The sequence below is a fragment of the Triturus cristatus genome, chromosome 8, assembly GCF_964204655.1.
Source record: "Triturus cristatus chromosome 8, aTriCri1.1, whole genome shotgun sequence".
Classification (NCBI taxonomy): Eukaryota; Metazoa; Chordata; class Amphibia; order Caudata; family Salamandridae; genus Triturus; species Triturus cristatus.
In genome coordinates this window covers 625001120-625017369 of record NC_140591.1, presented here as the reverse complement: position 1 = coordinate 625017369, position 16250 = coordinate 625001120, and positions in this window count along the sequence as shown.

The following is a 16250-nucleotide window of genomic DNA, read 5'->3' as shown; positions in this document are numbered from 1 at the left end:
CATTAGAGAACAAGCCTCTGGTCCATGGACGGACATTTCTATTAATATTTTGGGTCATGTGCGGCTTAAAACTCAGGACTGCTATGTCATTGTTTGCATTGACATGTTTTCTCGGTGGCCTGACATCAAAATTGTTAATTCAGTTGAGTCTTCTGTGGTGATTGAGTTCCTAGAAGAACTCTTTGAACGAGCAGGTTTTCCACTAATGCTTTTGTCAGACAATGGTGTCCAATTCACGTCATGGGTCATGGAAGAGATTCTAAGCTCCAGGGGAATTAGGCACAAGGGGGCTGCTCTTTATCACCCAGAATGCAATGGTGTTGTGGAGAGATTTATTAAAGTTCTCAAGGAGACCATGCAACAAGCTGTTGCCTGTGGTGAAAGTTGGGAGTTGGCTGTTAAAAAAAGTTGCGAGAGTATCGGTTCACTTCGCATTCCTCCACTGGAGTAGCTCCCTTTCGTTTGTTCAAAGGAAGGGTTCCCAACGTAGAAGTTGCCCCGTTGTGGATTACCTCGAAGAGTTTGCTGGTGGCCAGTGAAGTAGGAAGAACAAAGGCTGGAAGGAAAAAGAAAGGGAGGTGATGAATAAAAGGAAGGTTTGGTATGATGAAAGGAAGGGTGTGAAGAATACCATTGTCAATGTGGGTGACTGGGTTCAGCTTAAGTTTCCCAGAAAAGGTGGGGGTGCTTTCAAATTCAGTGGGTGCTTTGAGGTGATTAAAGTCTTCAAAAATGCAATAAAGACCAGTGACCGTAGAATCTGGAATTTGGGTAGAGTGGTGAAATGTCCGGTTAGAAAAGAGGGTGTTGATGGACGGAGCATCAGAACCAATCAAACACTCACACCCAGTCAACAGATCCGGGTTTGATCCATCACCGTTCTTTAGCCCACTCTGCCACCCCAGTTCAGACATGGCCATATGCAAATCAGTCTGACCCTGTGCCTTAAGGGAACAGTCCAGCCCGAACTGCCAAGCCATGCCTTCCCTGGACCGGAAACAAGCTTCCTAGGACCGGTTTCTGGCATTTCAGCCGTCTTCAGCCAGGCTTGCTTGAATGCAGTGGCAAAGTGAGCAAGGGACTCACGTCTGAGCATTCCCTGGCAACTTATGGCGAACAAAGCGGTACAAAAGGGGGTGGTGATGGACGGAGCATCAGAGCCAATCAAACACTCACACCCAGTCAACAGATCTGGGTTTGATCCATCACTGTTCTTTAGCCCACTCTGCCACCCCAGTTCATACATGGCCATGTGCAAATCAGTCTGACCCTGTGCCTCATGGGAACAGTCCAGCCCGAACTGCCAAGCCATGCCTTCCCTGGACCGGAAACAAGCTTCCTAGGAACGGCTTCTGGCATTTCAGCCGTCTTCAGCCAGGCGTGCTTGAATCCAGTGGCAAAGTGAGCAAGGGACTCACGTCTGAGCATACCCTGCCAACTTATGGCGAACAATGCGGTACAAAAGGGGGTGGTGATGGACGGAGCATCTGAACCAATCTAACACTCACACCCAGTCAACAGATCTGGGTTTGATCCATCACCGTTCTTTAGCCCACTCTTCCACCCCAGTTCAGACATGGCCATATGCAAATCAGTCTGACCCTGTGCCTCATGGGAACAGTCCAGCCCGAACTGCCAAGCCATGCCTTTCCTGGACCGGAAACAAGCTTCCTAAGACCGGTTTCTGGCATTTCAGCCGTCTTCAGCCAGGCTTGCTTGAATCCAGTGGCAAAGTGAGCAAGGGACTCACGTCTGAGCATACCTTGCCAACTTATGGCGTACAAAGCGGTACAAAAGGGGGTGGTGATGGACGGAGCATCAGAACCAATCAAACACTCACACCCAGTCAACAGATCTGGGTTTGATCCATCACCGTTCTTCAGCCCACTCTGCCACCCCAGTTCAGACATGGCATATGCAAATCAGTCTGACCCTGTGCCTCATGGGAACAGTCCAGCCCGAACTGCCAAGCCAAGCCATGCCTTCCCTGGACCGGAAACAAGCTTCCTAGGACCGGTTTCTGGCATTTCAGACGTCTTCAGCCAGGGTTGCTTGAATCCAGTGGCAAAGTGAGCAAGGGACTCACGTCTGAGCATACCCTGCCAACTTATGGCGAACAAAGCGGTACAAGAGTGCCTTGCTCACTTTGCCACTGGATTCAAGCAAGCCTGGCTGAAGACGGCTGAAATACCAAAAAACCGGTCCTAGGAAGCTTGTTTCCGGTCCAGGGAAGGCATGGCTTGGCAGTTCGGGCTGGACTGTTCCCATGAGGCACAGGGTCAGACTGATTTGCATATGGCCATGTCTGAACTGGGGTGGCAGAGTGGGTTAAAGAACGGTGATGGATCAAACCCAGATCTGTTGACTGGGTGTGAGTGTTTGATTGGTTCTGATGCTCCGTCCATCACCACCCCCTTTTGTACCGCTTTGTTCGCCATAAGTTGGCAGGGTATGCTCAGACGTGAGTCCCTTGCTCACTTTGCCACTGGATTCAAGCAAGCCTGGCTGAAGACGGCTGAAATGCAGAAACCGGTCCTAGGAAGCTTGTTTCCGGTCCAGGGAAGGCATGGCTTGGCAGTTCGGGCTGGAGTGTTCCCATGAGGCACAGGGTCAGACTGATTTGCATATGGCCATGTCTGAACTGGGGTGGCAGAGTGGGCTAAAGAACGGTGATGGATCAAACCCAGATCTGTTGACTGGGTGTGAGTTTTTGATTGGTTCTGATGCTCCGTCCATCACCACCCCCTTTTGTACCGCTTTGTTTACCATAAGTTGGCAGGGTATGCTCAGACGTGAGTCCCTTGCTCACTTTGCCACTGGATTCAAGCAAGCCTGGCTGAAGATGGCTGAAATGCCAGAAACCGGTCCTAGGAAGCTTGTTTCCGGTCCAGTGAAGGCATGGCTTGGCAGTTCGGGCTGGACTGTTCCCTTGAGGCACAGGGTCAGACTGATTTGCATATGACCATGTCTGAACTGGGGTGGCAGAGTGGGCTAAAGAACGGTGAAGGATCAAACCCAGATCTGTTAACTGGGTGTGAGTGTTTTACTGGTTCTGATGCTCCATCCATCACCACCCCCTTTTGTACCGAAATGTCCGGTTAGGCCTACCACTGCTTCTGCCTCTACTGCTCGTGCTGCGGCTCTAAATCCAGTTCCAGAGGAGTCTATTGTGAATGAAAGAGGTGGTAGGCCTTGTCGTTTGAAGGGCATTTCTCGCCACTTGCAAGATTAGGATTCTTAGGACTTCTGCCATATACATGTTTTTTGTGTGTGCATTAGCTGCACTGTTTCGTTTATTCCTTTGGATTGTTTTTAGTTATGTTTATTCCTTTCCTTTATCCTCATGTTCATGTAGTTTTTGTTTGGGAAAGTTTGTACAAAGTTTGTAACTTTATTTTGGATGGTGAGGGGGATGGAAGTGTGATGTCCTGAATCTTCCTGTGACTCACATTGTACATGTTCTGGAATGTGGGGTTAGTTGCCAGGCACTGGGTTGGAACTGCTTGTTTGGCAGTTTAGCTGGTCCTTTGACTGGATGGGGTCTCTGCAACTTCGTGTCCTAATAAAGCTTCCTTCAACTCAACATTTGTGTCACCTGCTGTCCTTACTGAGGGGACCTACTTCCACATAGGAGATTATTTGGGTCCAAGAATAGTGTAAATTGAGTATTAACAACTTTCAATGATTTTGGAGGCTCTGGGGAGCAGGGAAATAGGTCTGAAACTTGCTAAGATGTTAGGGTCTAAATTTGTTTTTTTTAGCAAGGGAATTACTTCAGCTTTTTTCCACATGGAGGGTACTATCCCTGATTGTAAGGAGGTAGTTAAAATCTCGTGGAGGATGGGTTCTATGTAATCCCCTATAAGGCTCTGAACTTGAGAGGGTCTAGGGGAGAGCCCAATTTACTTTTGGAGGCTTTCCACCACATCCACAGGTGCCGGAAGTAATTGTGCAAGTTTGACCAGAGCCAGTGGCATTAGGTGGTTTGTGATATTAGCTGGTTGATTGGCTTGTGATTCTGTGAGTTTATCCAGGATTACCTGTATTTTTTCTTCAAAGAAAGTGCTTAGTTGGGAGCATAAGATAGTGGTACTTTCAGTGGTGGGGTGGTGCATTTAGGATCTGTATAATGGGTTACAATCTAAAAAATATATTTAGCTTTGTTATTTGCTCCATTGGATTTATTGGAGTAGAAAGTGCGGCGCGCCAGTCTTAAGTTGGTGTGGTATAAACCAAGAGCCATTTTCTACTAGCATTTGTGAGGTGCGCTGTATTCTTTGCACCATGCAAGTCCTAGTGCTTTACCTTTTTTTCCTCTCGTCTACTAGTTATCTCCTAAGCCATGGAGCTGAAGGGTTAGCTCTAGGGGTCTTATTTCTGGCCATGGGGGAAGCTATGGAGGCGGCTTCTGTAAGACAATTAGTGACCTTGCTTTCATCAGACACCACATCTCCTATAAGTGTAGGTGTGGTGCCAGTAAGGGTCTCCTTCAGTAGAGGAATGTCAAATTTATTCCAAGCGCTATTATTGGTGATGTGTCTCTTTCTACCAGAATGCTTGATTGGAGATCAAGAGAGAAAGGGTGAATAACGTGATCAGACCATGTGACTTCTTTAGGTTTTTCTAAGTCCAAAGGGGTATTAGTAAACATGTCATCAATGGTATGGCCGGCTGTATGCGTAGACCCAGATTGAATCAGAAAGAGCTCTGCATCAGTCAGTATATTAGTCATTTTAAATGCCGTATTGTCCGTGGAGTTGTCTAGTTGGATTTTAAAGTTACTCAAGATTGTAAAATTGGCATAGTGAATGATTTTGTGGTCTAAAGCCTGTCAGATTGAGTCAGCAAAGATTCCTGCATAACCTGCAGGGCGATATAGTAGGACTCCATTGAAAGAAAATTGGGCGTAAGGTGATATGGTGAAACCTAATGCTTTTGCACCAGCCAGGTCCTCCACCTGAAAGGTGGCATATTTAAGTGCTTTATTAAAGGCGATTGACACTCCGCCTCCTCTCCTGTCTTTTTGGTCAATTTGTATGCAGGAGTAGGTCAGGCCACAAATCCTGATTTAGCCAGGTTTTCGTAATGAGAAGGACATCTAGTTGATCTCCTCAATCAGGTTGTATATATCTAAGGCATGGTTATGTAGAGAGCGAACATTAATCAGTGCGGCTTTTAGTTTTTTAAGGGTCACTCTTTGCCTTTTAATAATATTGGCTTTGATGTTAAGAGAGTAAATGTAAAAAGTTTGAACAATTATGGAGGAAAAACTATAAATCAGAGGATCTTGTACCCTTCAAAACAGCACTTAGATCATATCACCAGCAAATTAGAATGGAAAGAAGGCACACTATTCTAATTTAATCAATAAGGCAGCCAACCAGAAAACTATTTTTAATATTGTGAAATCTTTCACAGACCAAAAAATGTTAGAACAAGAAATCCCTCCATCACAGGTCTATGTGATCAAATTGCTGAGTTCTTTGAAAAGAAATAAACAGATCTAAAAAAAGACTTCACGGACATAACCCCTCAGTCCTCTGAAACTCAAATCTCAGGACCCTAAAGCGACCCTTGACCCTGTTTTCAGGTAGGCCGCTCCCCACGCCGCACAGCACCACCTGTGTGTCCGTGCCCCCAAGCCGGCTGCTGCCGGTAGTTTAAGGCCCGTTAGCTCTCTGTGCTCGTTCTGCCTGAGTGTATTTGTGCCTCTGCTTTGGTATTGTATTTATCTGTATTTTGCCTTTTGTTCTGTTTTCTGTTTTTGCACAGTGATTTTGTTGTTTTTGTCCCCTTTTGCCTTCTGTATCCCACTCTTCGCCCTGTTCCCGCCGCTGCGTCCCCTGTGGCCCCGCCCCCCTGCTCGCCAATTCGCCACCCGCTCTCACCTCCCAGCTGCTCCTCCCTCCCACCTTCCCTTAAATGGCACCCGCTGCGTGGTGAGGAGAGTGACCCTTGACCCTGTTTTCAGGTAGGCCGCTCCCCATGCCGCACAGCACCGCCTGTGTGTCCATGCCCGCTGCTGCCGCTGCTGGTAGTTCAAGGCCTGTTAGTTCTCTGCGCTTGTTCTGCCTGACTGTATTTGTACCTCTGCCTTCTGTATCCTGCTCTTCCCTCCTGTTCCTGCCGCTGCATCCTCTGAGGCCCCGCCTCCCTGCTCGCCCATTCGCCGCCCCGCTCCCACCTCCCAGCTGCTCCTGCCTCCCACCCCCGTTATATGGCGGCCGCTATGCAGCCACGCCGCTGGCGCACTGAAGGCATGCCTAAGGCAAGCCCGTCTGCGCCCATCTACGCCTGGACCGTGTCCAGCGCCAGACCCCCTGGCCCCCACGAACGTCACGACACCCTTCACCGCTACGATGCCAGCACCCTCCACGCACTCAACACTGGACGATCACACACCTGCTTCCTGGTGCCCCGAAGCGCACCCAAGGACCCTTCTCCTGCCGGAGCTGCAGCTTCACCAGCATCCGATCTGCCAATCCAGCCACCGAGAACGGACACAACCACCTCAGATGCATTTTACTTAACACATGTTCCGCCCGCAAGCATGCCATCGAACTCTGGGACCTACTCGACTCCACCTCCCTGTACGTCGCCTTCCTGACGGAGACCTGGATGAACCCCTCCTCGGCACCCGACATTGCCATAGCCATCCCTAGCGGCTACAAGATCACCCGCAGGGACCGCACCAACGGAACAGGAGGAGTCATCATCGTTCACAGGAACACTCTCAAAGTCTCAACCAGCACAGCACTGCCGAACACCTGCACTTCCAGATCCACACTGATCCCAACACCACCCTCAGAGGAACCCTCATCTATAGACCCCCCGGACACAATTCAGCGACTCCATCACCGACTTCGTCAGTACGCACGCGCTCGCCTCCACAGACTACATCCTCCTCGGGGACCTGAACTTCCACCTCAAAAACAACAATGACACCAACTCCACCACCTTGATTGCCATCCTTGCCAACCTCGGACTCAGACAGCTCGTCACAACACCCATCCACTCTGCCAGCCACACGCTCGACCCCATCTTCTCCACAAGCTCCCACATCTCCTTCTGCCACACCACCGAACTCTACTGGACCGATCATCGCTGCATCCACTTCACCTTCCGGAAACCCACCACACCCCACCACACTCAACAGATCCCCCGCCGCTGCTGGAGCAAAGTCACCGAAGACCAGCTAAACACCACCCTCTCCCAAAGCCCACCCGCCGACCCCACCAACCCTGACACCGCCGTCCGCAACCTCAGACAGTGGATCGGCGATTGCACCAACACTCTTGCCCCGATCAAGAAACCCTCCAACAGACACACCAACAAGAAAGCCAGCTGGTTCATCGCGGACCTCCAGGCCTCCAAGCAAACCTGCCGGAAACTAGAGAAGAAATGGCACCTCAAACAGACACCGGACAGCTATGCAGCCCACAAGAACGCCATCCGCAGACACCATCACCTCATCAGATCCGCCAAAAGGGCCTCCTTCAAAGACCGCCTAGACAACAATGCACACAACAGCAAAGAGCTCTTCAACATCATGAAGGAACTCTCCAACCCCAGCTCCAACACCAATGACATCCCACCTTCGCAAGACCTCTGCGACTCCCTTGCCACCTTCTTCCATCGCAAGATCGCAGACATCAACAACAGCTTCAACACCCTGACCACCCCGACAGCCACCGAGACCTCTGACCCCACGGCCACTATCCACACCGATCCCCTGCTCACCTGGACCAACATAAATGACGACAACACCATCAAAATCATGAACACCATCCACTCCAGCTCTCCGTCAGACCCATGCCCACACCACATCTTCAACAAAGCAAGCGGCACCATCGTACCCCATCTCCGCAAGGCCATCAACATCTCCTTCAAGACCGTGACTTTCCCGGAGAGCTGGAAGCACGCCAGGATTAACGCCTTACTCAAGAAACCCAAAGCTGATCCAAAGGACCTCAAAAACATCCGACCCATCTCCCAGCTCCCATTCCTGGTGAAGGTCATCGAGAAGACCGTCAACAGATAACTGACCCGCTACCTCGAGGAGAACAGCATCCTGGACCCGTCCCAGTCCGGGTTCCACAGCAACCACAGCACCGAAACTGCCCTCATCGCTGCCACCGATGACATCAAGGCCCTGCTGGACACTGGCGAAACTGTGGACCTCATCCTCCTGGACCTGTCAGCCGCCTTCGACACTTTCCGCCACCGCACCCTACACATACACCTCCACAACACAGGGATCCGAGACAAGGCACTGGAATGGACCACCTCCTTCCTCTCCGGCAGAACCCAGAGCGTCCGCCTCCCCCTTTCCGATCCAAAGCCACAGAGATCATCTGCGGCGTTCCCCAAGGTTCATCCCTCAGCCCGACACTATTCAACATCTTCATGGCACCGCTCACCCACATAGCCCAACTGCACGACCTCAACATCATCTCCTACGCCGATGACACCCAGCTGGTCCTCTCCCTCACCAAGGACCCCATCATCGCCAGAATCAACCTCCACGAAGGAATGAAAGCCATTGCCGAGTGGATGAAGAACAGCTGTCTGAAGCTGAACTCGGACAAAACGGAAGTCCTCATCCTCGGCTCCACCCCCTCGGCCTGCAACGACTCCTGGTGGCTGACCGCACTGGGAGCAGCACCAACACCCACTGACCAAGCACGCAACCTAGGGTTCATCCTCGACTCAACACTCTCCATGACCAAGCAGGTTAAAGCCGTCTCATCCTCCTGCTTCAACACCCTATGCATGCTCCGCAGGATCTACAGGTGGATCCCCACCGAAACAAGAAGAACGGTCACCCAAGCCCTCGTCAGCAGCAGGCTAGACTACAGAAACATCCTCTACGCAGGAGCCTTGGCCAAACTCCTGAATCGACTACAAGGCATACAGAACGCCTCTGCACGCCTGTTCCTCGACATCCCTCCCCACAGCCACATCACACCCCACCTGAGGGACGTGCACTGGCTTCCCATCAAAAAGAGGATCACCTTCAAGCTCCTCACCCACGCACACAAGGCACTCCACAACACCGGACTGGCATACCAAACGACTCACCTTCTACACCCCGAACCGCCAGCTCCGCTCCGCCGACCTCGCCCTCACCCACATCCAAAGAGCAACCACCGGTGGTAGATCGTTCTCCCACGTCGCCGCCAAGACCTGGAACACCCTCCCCATCCACCTACGGCAGACCCAGGACCTACTAACCTTCAGAAGGCTCCTCAAGACCTGGCTGTTCGAGCAGTAGCGGCACCCCCTTCCCCCCAGCGCCTTGAGACCCTCACGGGTGAGTGGTGCACTTTACAAATGTTCTGATTGATTGATTGATTGATTGAACTTACCTGCTTCACGGAGAATAGTCTGGAACAGTCCAAGCAAGCCATTCTCTCCTGTGAGTCAGGCTCTCCCTTTGATCCCTGTCCCCCCAAAATCCTACATGTACTTGTAGATGTTTTAAATTGGATCACTAATCAGATAATGAATTCCACTTTTAGGCTCTCGAGGGTTCCTGACAATTGGAAAATTGCGGCTGTGATGCCACTTCAAAAAAAGAACTTTTCTGACCCCAACACTCTCTACAATCTCAGACCGATTTCGTTGTTGCCATGTCTGAGTGAGATAGCAGAGAAATTAGTCAACACTCAACTGAATGATTTCTTGCAAGAAGCTAACATCCTACATCCTAAGCAATCGGGTTTCAGACCTGGCCATTCAACAGAATCAGTGTTGCTCCACACTACTGAAACTTTAAAGTTTGCCCTAGATCAGGAAAAGGATGCGGTACTGATTCTGTTGGATTTATCAGTAGGCCTGGGCGGTAAATTCCGTTCCACTTGCGCAATTTAAGTACTTTTGCGTTACACGGAGAACGCGGAATTGCCAAAAATTCAGCTTCACGGAATTTTTTGCTTGTTCACGCTTTAAAACTGCGTGTTCGTGAGATATTTCTCCCCGAGCATGCAAACAGCATTCACGAACAAGAAAAAAGCATTGCTAACGGGCGGAACAAGTAATTCCGCATGTTTGCGGAACTTTTGCGTGCGCGCGGAGATTTTTTAACCGTTTCGCGGAGCTTTGCGTAGCGCGCCTATGCAAATTCTGCCCACCCCTATTTATCAGCCACATTCGATACGGTTTCTCATGATATCCTGAGAGATAGGCTGGCAAATAGTTGGATCACAAATAAGGCATTGCCATGGCTTACATCCTTCTTGGAAAACAGGCATCAGATAGTAACATTGGGAAGTTACAGATCTACTGAAAAACGTTTTTTATCTGGGGTCCCTCAGGGTTCATCCTTGAGTCCAACTCTTTTTAATCTTTAGATGACACCGCTCCTCACATTGAAGGCCACACTTGATGTGGAATCCATTGCATATGCAGACGATACTCAGCTGATCTTTACCCTCGACAGAAATTCTACATCAGCTGAAGTTTCAACACTGCCTAAAGGCAGTGATGGATTGGATTAAACTTAATCATCTCAAATATAATGGCTCAAAAACAGAAATCATGCTGTTTGGAAAATCCAATTGTTTCATGCTCAAACAGTGGTGGCCTCCAAATTTGGCTCCACCCCCAAACACAGTGGACACTGTGGGAAATCTAGGGATCAAATTTGATTCCACATTATCTTTTCACAAGCAAGCTCTCTCAGTGGCGGGTATGTGCTTTCACACAATAAAAATCCCCAGAAAATTATTTGATCTTCTTCCCATAACTGCTAGGAAAACCGTTGTAGCAGCCTTGATCTTATCACACCTGGATTACTGTAACAGCCTGTACGCAGAAAGAAAAAAGACGGTTCTAGAAAGATTACAGGTAGTCCAAAATGCGGCTGCGAGGTTGGTACTCAAATGGCCTAAGGGCACTTCCTCAGCAGCAGCACTCAGAACCCAGCACTGGTTACCTATCCATAAAAGGATTCTCTTTAAAATCCTAACTATCATCTATAAGGCCACAAAGGCAAGAGGACCAGAATACCTCAAATCTAGAATTAGACCATGTACAACCCAACGCATTCTGCGGTCATCCTCCGAAAACGTTTTAGCATTCCCCACTTTTCCTTTGAAATCAAGAGGGGGTAAGGCAATGGCTGTCCTGGGGACAAAAGCCTGGAACTTCTTGCCCTCCCAACTGAGACATACACAAATGGAACCTATGTTAGAAAAACTTCTAAAAAGCTGGATTTTCGCTACCCCATACCACGCTGTGTGATCTCTCATTTAAAACATATTTCTTTTCTCTTAGCTACGCTTTCCTGGCCGCAGATTTTCAGGTGTTGTCCGCTAGCACCAAGATGCTCCTTGGAGTGAACGTTGCGCTTTATAAAAACATTCATTCATTCAGGGTATCTTACAGAAGCGGCAACAGACAGGGTCTTTCGACATCCGGAAAGCCGACAATTTTACACTTTTTGTTAGGGAACATAGTTTAAATGGGTCAGACGAGGTGTAAGAACTAAAAGAGTTCACCTTTGTGTTTTTACCAGCATAGCGGCTGGCTGCAGTTGGGATGCGAATGGGTGTAGATGGGCTTGCCCTACGACGCACCAGCAAAAGACACACAAATGATGGATGGAATACAGAACATTCACCCTAGTCAGGAGATCTGGATTAAATCCATTGTTCTTTTGCTCATCATGCCATCCTAGTTGAAACCCAGTCATATGCATATCAGTCTTGCCCCTGTTCCTCATGGGAACAGTCCAGCCCGAACTGCCAAGCTAGGTCCTCCTGGACCAGAAACAAGCAACCTGGGACCGGTTTTGAGATATCACCCCTCATCAGTCAGGCTAGCTTGAATCCAGTAGCACAGTGAGCCCAGGACCTACATCTGGGCATACCCAGCACACTTAGGGTGAGGAAGCAAAAGACAGACAACTGATTGACCGAATGTGGAATAAATCAAACATTCATCCCCCAGTCAAGAGCTCTGGGATTAAGTCTATTGTTCTTTGCTCACCATGCCACCCCAGTTTAGACTCAGTAATAAGGAAATCAGTCTTGACCCTCTTCGACTTAGCCAATCTCTTTTATTTCAAGGATTAACCCTCCTGTGCTGTTGAAATCAGTATAGCAATAATACAACTGACCTCCAAGGTTTATGGGTCCGTTGTCACACAGCGGAGCTATCTCTTCCTTAGTTGCACCTCCCAGTACCTCCTCTTTGGCTTGCAGTGTGTATACTTCTGCACGCCTCCTCGATCGGGTTATTGTTATTTTAACCCACTGCGTGAAATGAAAGAGATTGGCTAAGTGGATGAAAAAAGAGTCCATGCGGAAAGATTGTGACCCCTGGACTGAATTATCTTTTGCATTGGATTCCAATAACGGTTTAATCAACTCTACATAAAAAGCTTTTACTTTTATGGGTTTTAATAATTGTTTTTTTACATGTGAGAGATATTCCTTTGTCTTGAAGAAGGTGGTCAAAAACAGGATTATACCATTGAAACACATCAACACCATATATATAGCTAAACTTGTGTCACACAGAGAGAGATTAGATGTGGATTCTTACAATCATGTGTCAGTGTTGTTGATTTGCACAAATTATCATGTGAAAAAGACAGAGTGTATTGTCTGTTGTGTTCTCTCTGTTGCTCATTATTGACATAGCCTGTCAATTTAGTTTGATTCATGAGATATTGATCAATTTTCAACATAAGACAGTATAGGTTCTAGTAGGTCATCAAATCTGTATATTGATGGTCGACTGAGCAATTATGATGTAATATGATGAGATTTATATTAAAGATTTGATATTGTTTATATTTTTGTGGCACTTTACTTCCTCATGGATTGGGTCATGAATGTAAGGTGTATGATACTGAGACAAGTGGATATATGAAAAGATAAAACTGATAAGATTGGCATGGTATTTAGTAAACCCAAAGGGAAATATTTGTGACTTTACCGTCTTATACAGAGCCCGTTGTGTTTGGATTTGAGGGTCCCTCTCATTCATTTCTAGTTGAGTGAAATCTGAGTTTAACTATAATGGCCCTGTAAGCTTTGTTTTTTTCACTGAATTTGTATTTTCTTAATGTTTTTCCCAACTATAACGCCCCTGTAACCTTTGTTTTTCTCAGTGACTATCTATGTTTTTAAAACTTGTATTTCCTACCTTTCATCTACAACCTTTCAGAGTAAGTGTGTAAGTGGCTCTATTGGTTGGTGAGTAGGTGTGTGAGGGGCTGTATGGGTCTGTGAGTAGGTATGTGAGTGGCTATATAGGTCTGTGAGTATGTATGTGAGTGGTTTTGTGGGTATGTGGGTATGTGAATGAGTGTGTGAGTGACTGTGTGGGTCTGCGAGTGTATGTGAGAGTGGCTGAATGGGTGTGTGAGTGAGTGTCTGAGTGTCTGTGTGGGTGTGTCAGTAGTTGTGTGAGTGAGTGGCCCAGAACAGATCCTCATCTGTACCTTTATCCAACAAGAGTCCACAGTTTTACACAAAATGTCTACCCAACTAGAGTACTTTGTACTGCTTAATTGCTAAGTACTGCCTTGCTGGGTAAATGTCTAGTGCATTTTCTGCAGTATAGTTGTGTAATGAACCTTGAGGTAATGTCTCCAATTACCTTGTATAAGCTTTGACAATGTGACTGTTCATCATCCATCTTTATCCAAATTTCTATGATAACATGAATCTTCCTATAGAGAAGACAACTGGACTATAAACAGGTGAATGTCTATGAAACAAGGGTACGTAATCTTAACTAAATAGAGTAAGTGCTTCTTTGTTTGGTGAACATGTCCCATTATTGTTTAGCATCAAGAACGCTTCATTGAAAACTCCTGGAAATGAGCTTAAGGGACCTTTTTGTAAGTTGTCCATTATCCTGCAAAACATGGGAAGACCTTTGCATACTACTAAGATAGACTGGGCAGGGCCAAATGGGCAATGTCCAGGTGATTTCCCACATTTGCATACTCACACTAATTGAAAGGGCAAAGCATGGACTCTGCTCTCACCAGGAGAGGACAAGAAGGAACCCAGTCATCACCGCCACTACATATTGCACTCTGATAGATCACTGATGCATTCATGTCCACCAAGGATTTCAGATAATATTTTAATGTGCAATTGCAGAGAAAACACACTGTGTTTACCTACGCCAAGTCAAGGAAGTTAAGGTAATTTGAAATTTATAGGTATATTCTGTTCTTGCTAGGAACAGATGTGCCCAGATGCTTGCGAATCCATCACAAATCTTCGTGATATGTTCGTTCCGGTACGTGGATATTTACAAAATATGCAGGATTTTTAGTAACATTTAAAAACATATATACACATTATAAAATGATTGTTTGTGGTCAGTGCTTTATTAATATGACATAAAAACTTGGATTTCAATAAGTGAAAATATGTTAAAAGACTCTTTTATACCATTTCTTGGAATCGCGATTACGTCAGCATTCACGAAGCCCACGTGACTATGGAATAAAGGGATTTCATTGGATGAAACACTTTTTATGATTCCAGAAAGGAAGTCCTCACACAGTTTTCATTTCTTTTATACCTCATTGCTGAAATATATATCTGGTACAGCTCCAGTTTTGCTATGAAAATTACTTTGTTTGGCTATTTTCAGTTTTCTTAAAATATAAAATGGCATCAGGAGGAAATGAAGAACAGCACCCTGGATGAGAAAAATAGCAGTTCTTCGTAGGAGGAATGACCTGCTAAGAGGCAGCCTACTGCCTGGGATTTTTTTTATTATCCTCTCTGAAAGAGAAAAAGGTAACAGAAAAATATGCCAAGTGCAACCTGTGCAACAAGATCCTCCCCAGAGGATCATCTAAATAAAATTCTTGTGGGACCACATATATGCTAAAGAACTTAAAAAACCTATGCATTCAAAGCACTTGACAAGGGTAGACAGTCAGTGTAGCACATCTGACCCATCAACATCATCTGCAATGCCAATTGTTCCCAGGGACATCCTTCCACCTGAGGTCCAGCAACGACTCCCTGATAGAACACCCGAATTGGGAAAGGTTGTGGCATTTTGTACTGTTTGTAAGAAGGTTTTGACTGTTCAAGAACAGTCTTTTGCTGCAGTTCTAGAAGAAGCCAGAATCCACAAGTGTTAATTATTTTGTGTATGTTTTACAATGACACTTGGTACTCTAGTTTAGAGTATTTTGTTTTAAAACTTATTTTTTTCCAATTGCCTTTAAAAGCGAAAGCTTCTAGTTAGAACCACTTTTCTTGAATTATAAAAAAAGAATTGTATGTGTATTGATGTATAAGTCAGTGTATGAGTGAGTGAGTTCCTGTGTAAGTGGGTGAGTATGCAAGTGAGGAGTTATGTGAGTGTATTAGTGGGTGTAAAAGTTGTTGTATGGATAAGTGAGTGGCTATATGGGTAAGTGAATGACTGTGTGAGTAAGTGTATGTTGAGTGAGTAGCTGTGACAGAGAGTGTATTGGTGTGTCAGACTCTGAGCGGGTCTGTGAGTGGATGTGAGTGTCTGAGCTGGCTGTGTGAGTGTGTGTGTAGCTGTATGGATATGTGAGTGGGTGTGTCAGTGAATGTCTGGGTGAAGGAGTGGGTGTGTGAGTGGTTGAATGGGTGAGTGAGTGGGTGTGTGAGTAGCTGTATGGGTGAGTGAGTAGGTTTATGAGTAGTTGTATGGGTGGGTGGCTGGGTGTGGCAGTGACTATATGGATGAGTGAATGGGTATGTGAGTGTCTGTATGTCTGAGTGAGTGGGTATGTAAGCATGTGTATGGGTGATTGAGTGTGTATGTTAGTAGCTGTATGGGAGAGTGGGTGGGTGTGTGAGTGCATGTATGGGTTGACTGGATATGTAAGAACCTGTATGGTTGAGTGAGTGTGTGTCTTAGTAGCTAAATGGGTGAGTGAGTGTATCAGTGACTGTATGGGTGAATGAGTGGTTGTGTGAGTAACTGTATGGATAGCAGAGTGGGTGTGTTAGTAGCTGTATGGGTGATGAGTGGGTGTGTTAGTAGCTGTATGGGTGAATGAATACATGTGTTAGTAGCTGTATGGATGAGTGAGTGGGTGTGTTAGTAGCTGTATGGGTAATAGAGTGGGTATGTCAGTGCCTGTATGGGTGATTGAGTGGATGTGTGAGTAGTGAAGAGGTAAGTGGGTGTGTTGGTGATTGTATGTGTGAGTGATTCTATGTGTGAGTGAGTGTGTGTATGATTAGATATATGGGTAAGTGAGTGCATATGTTAGTAGCTGTATA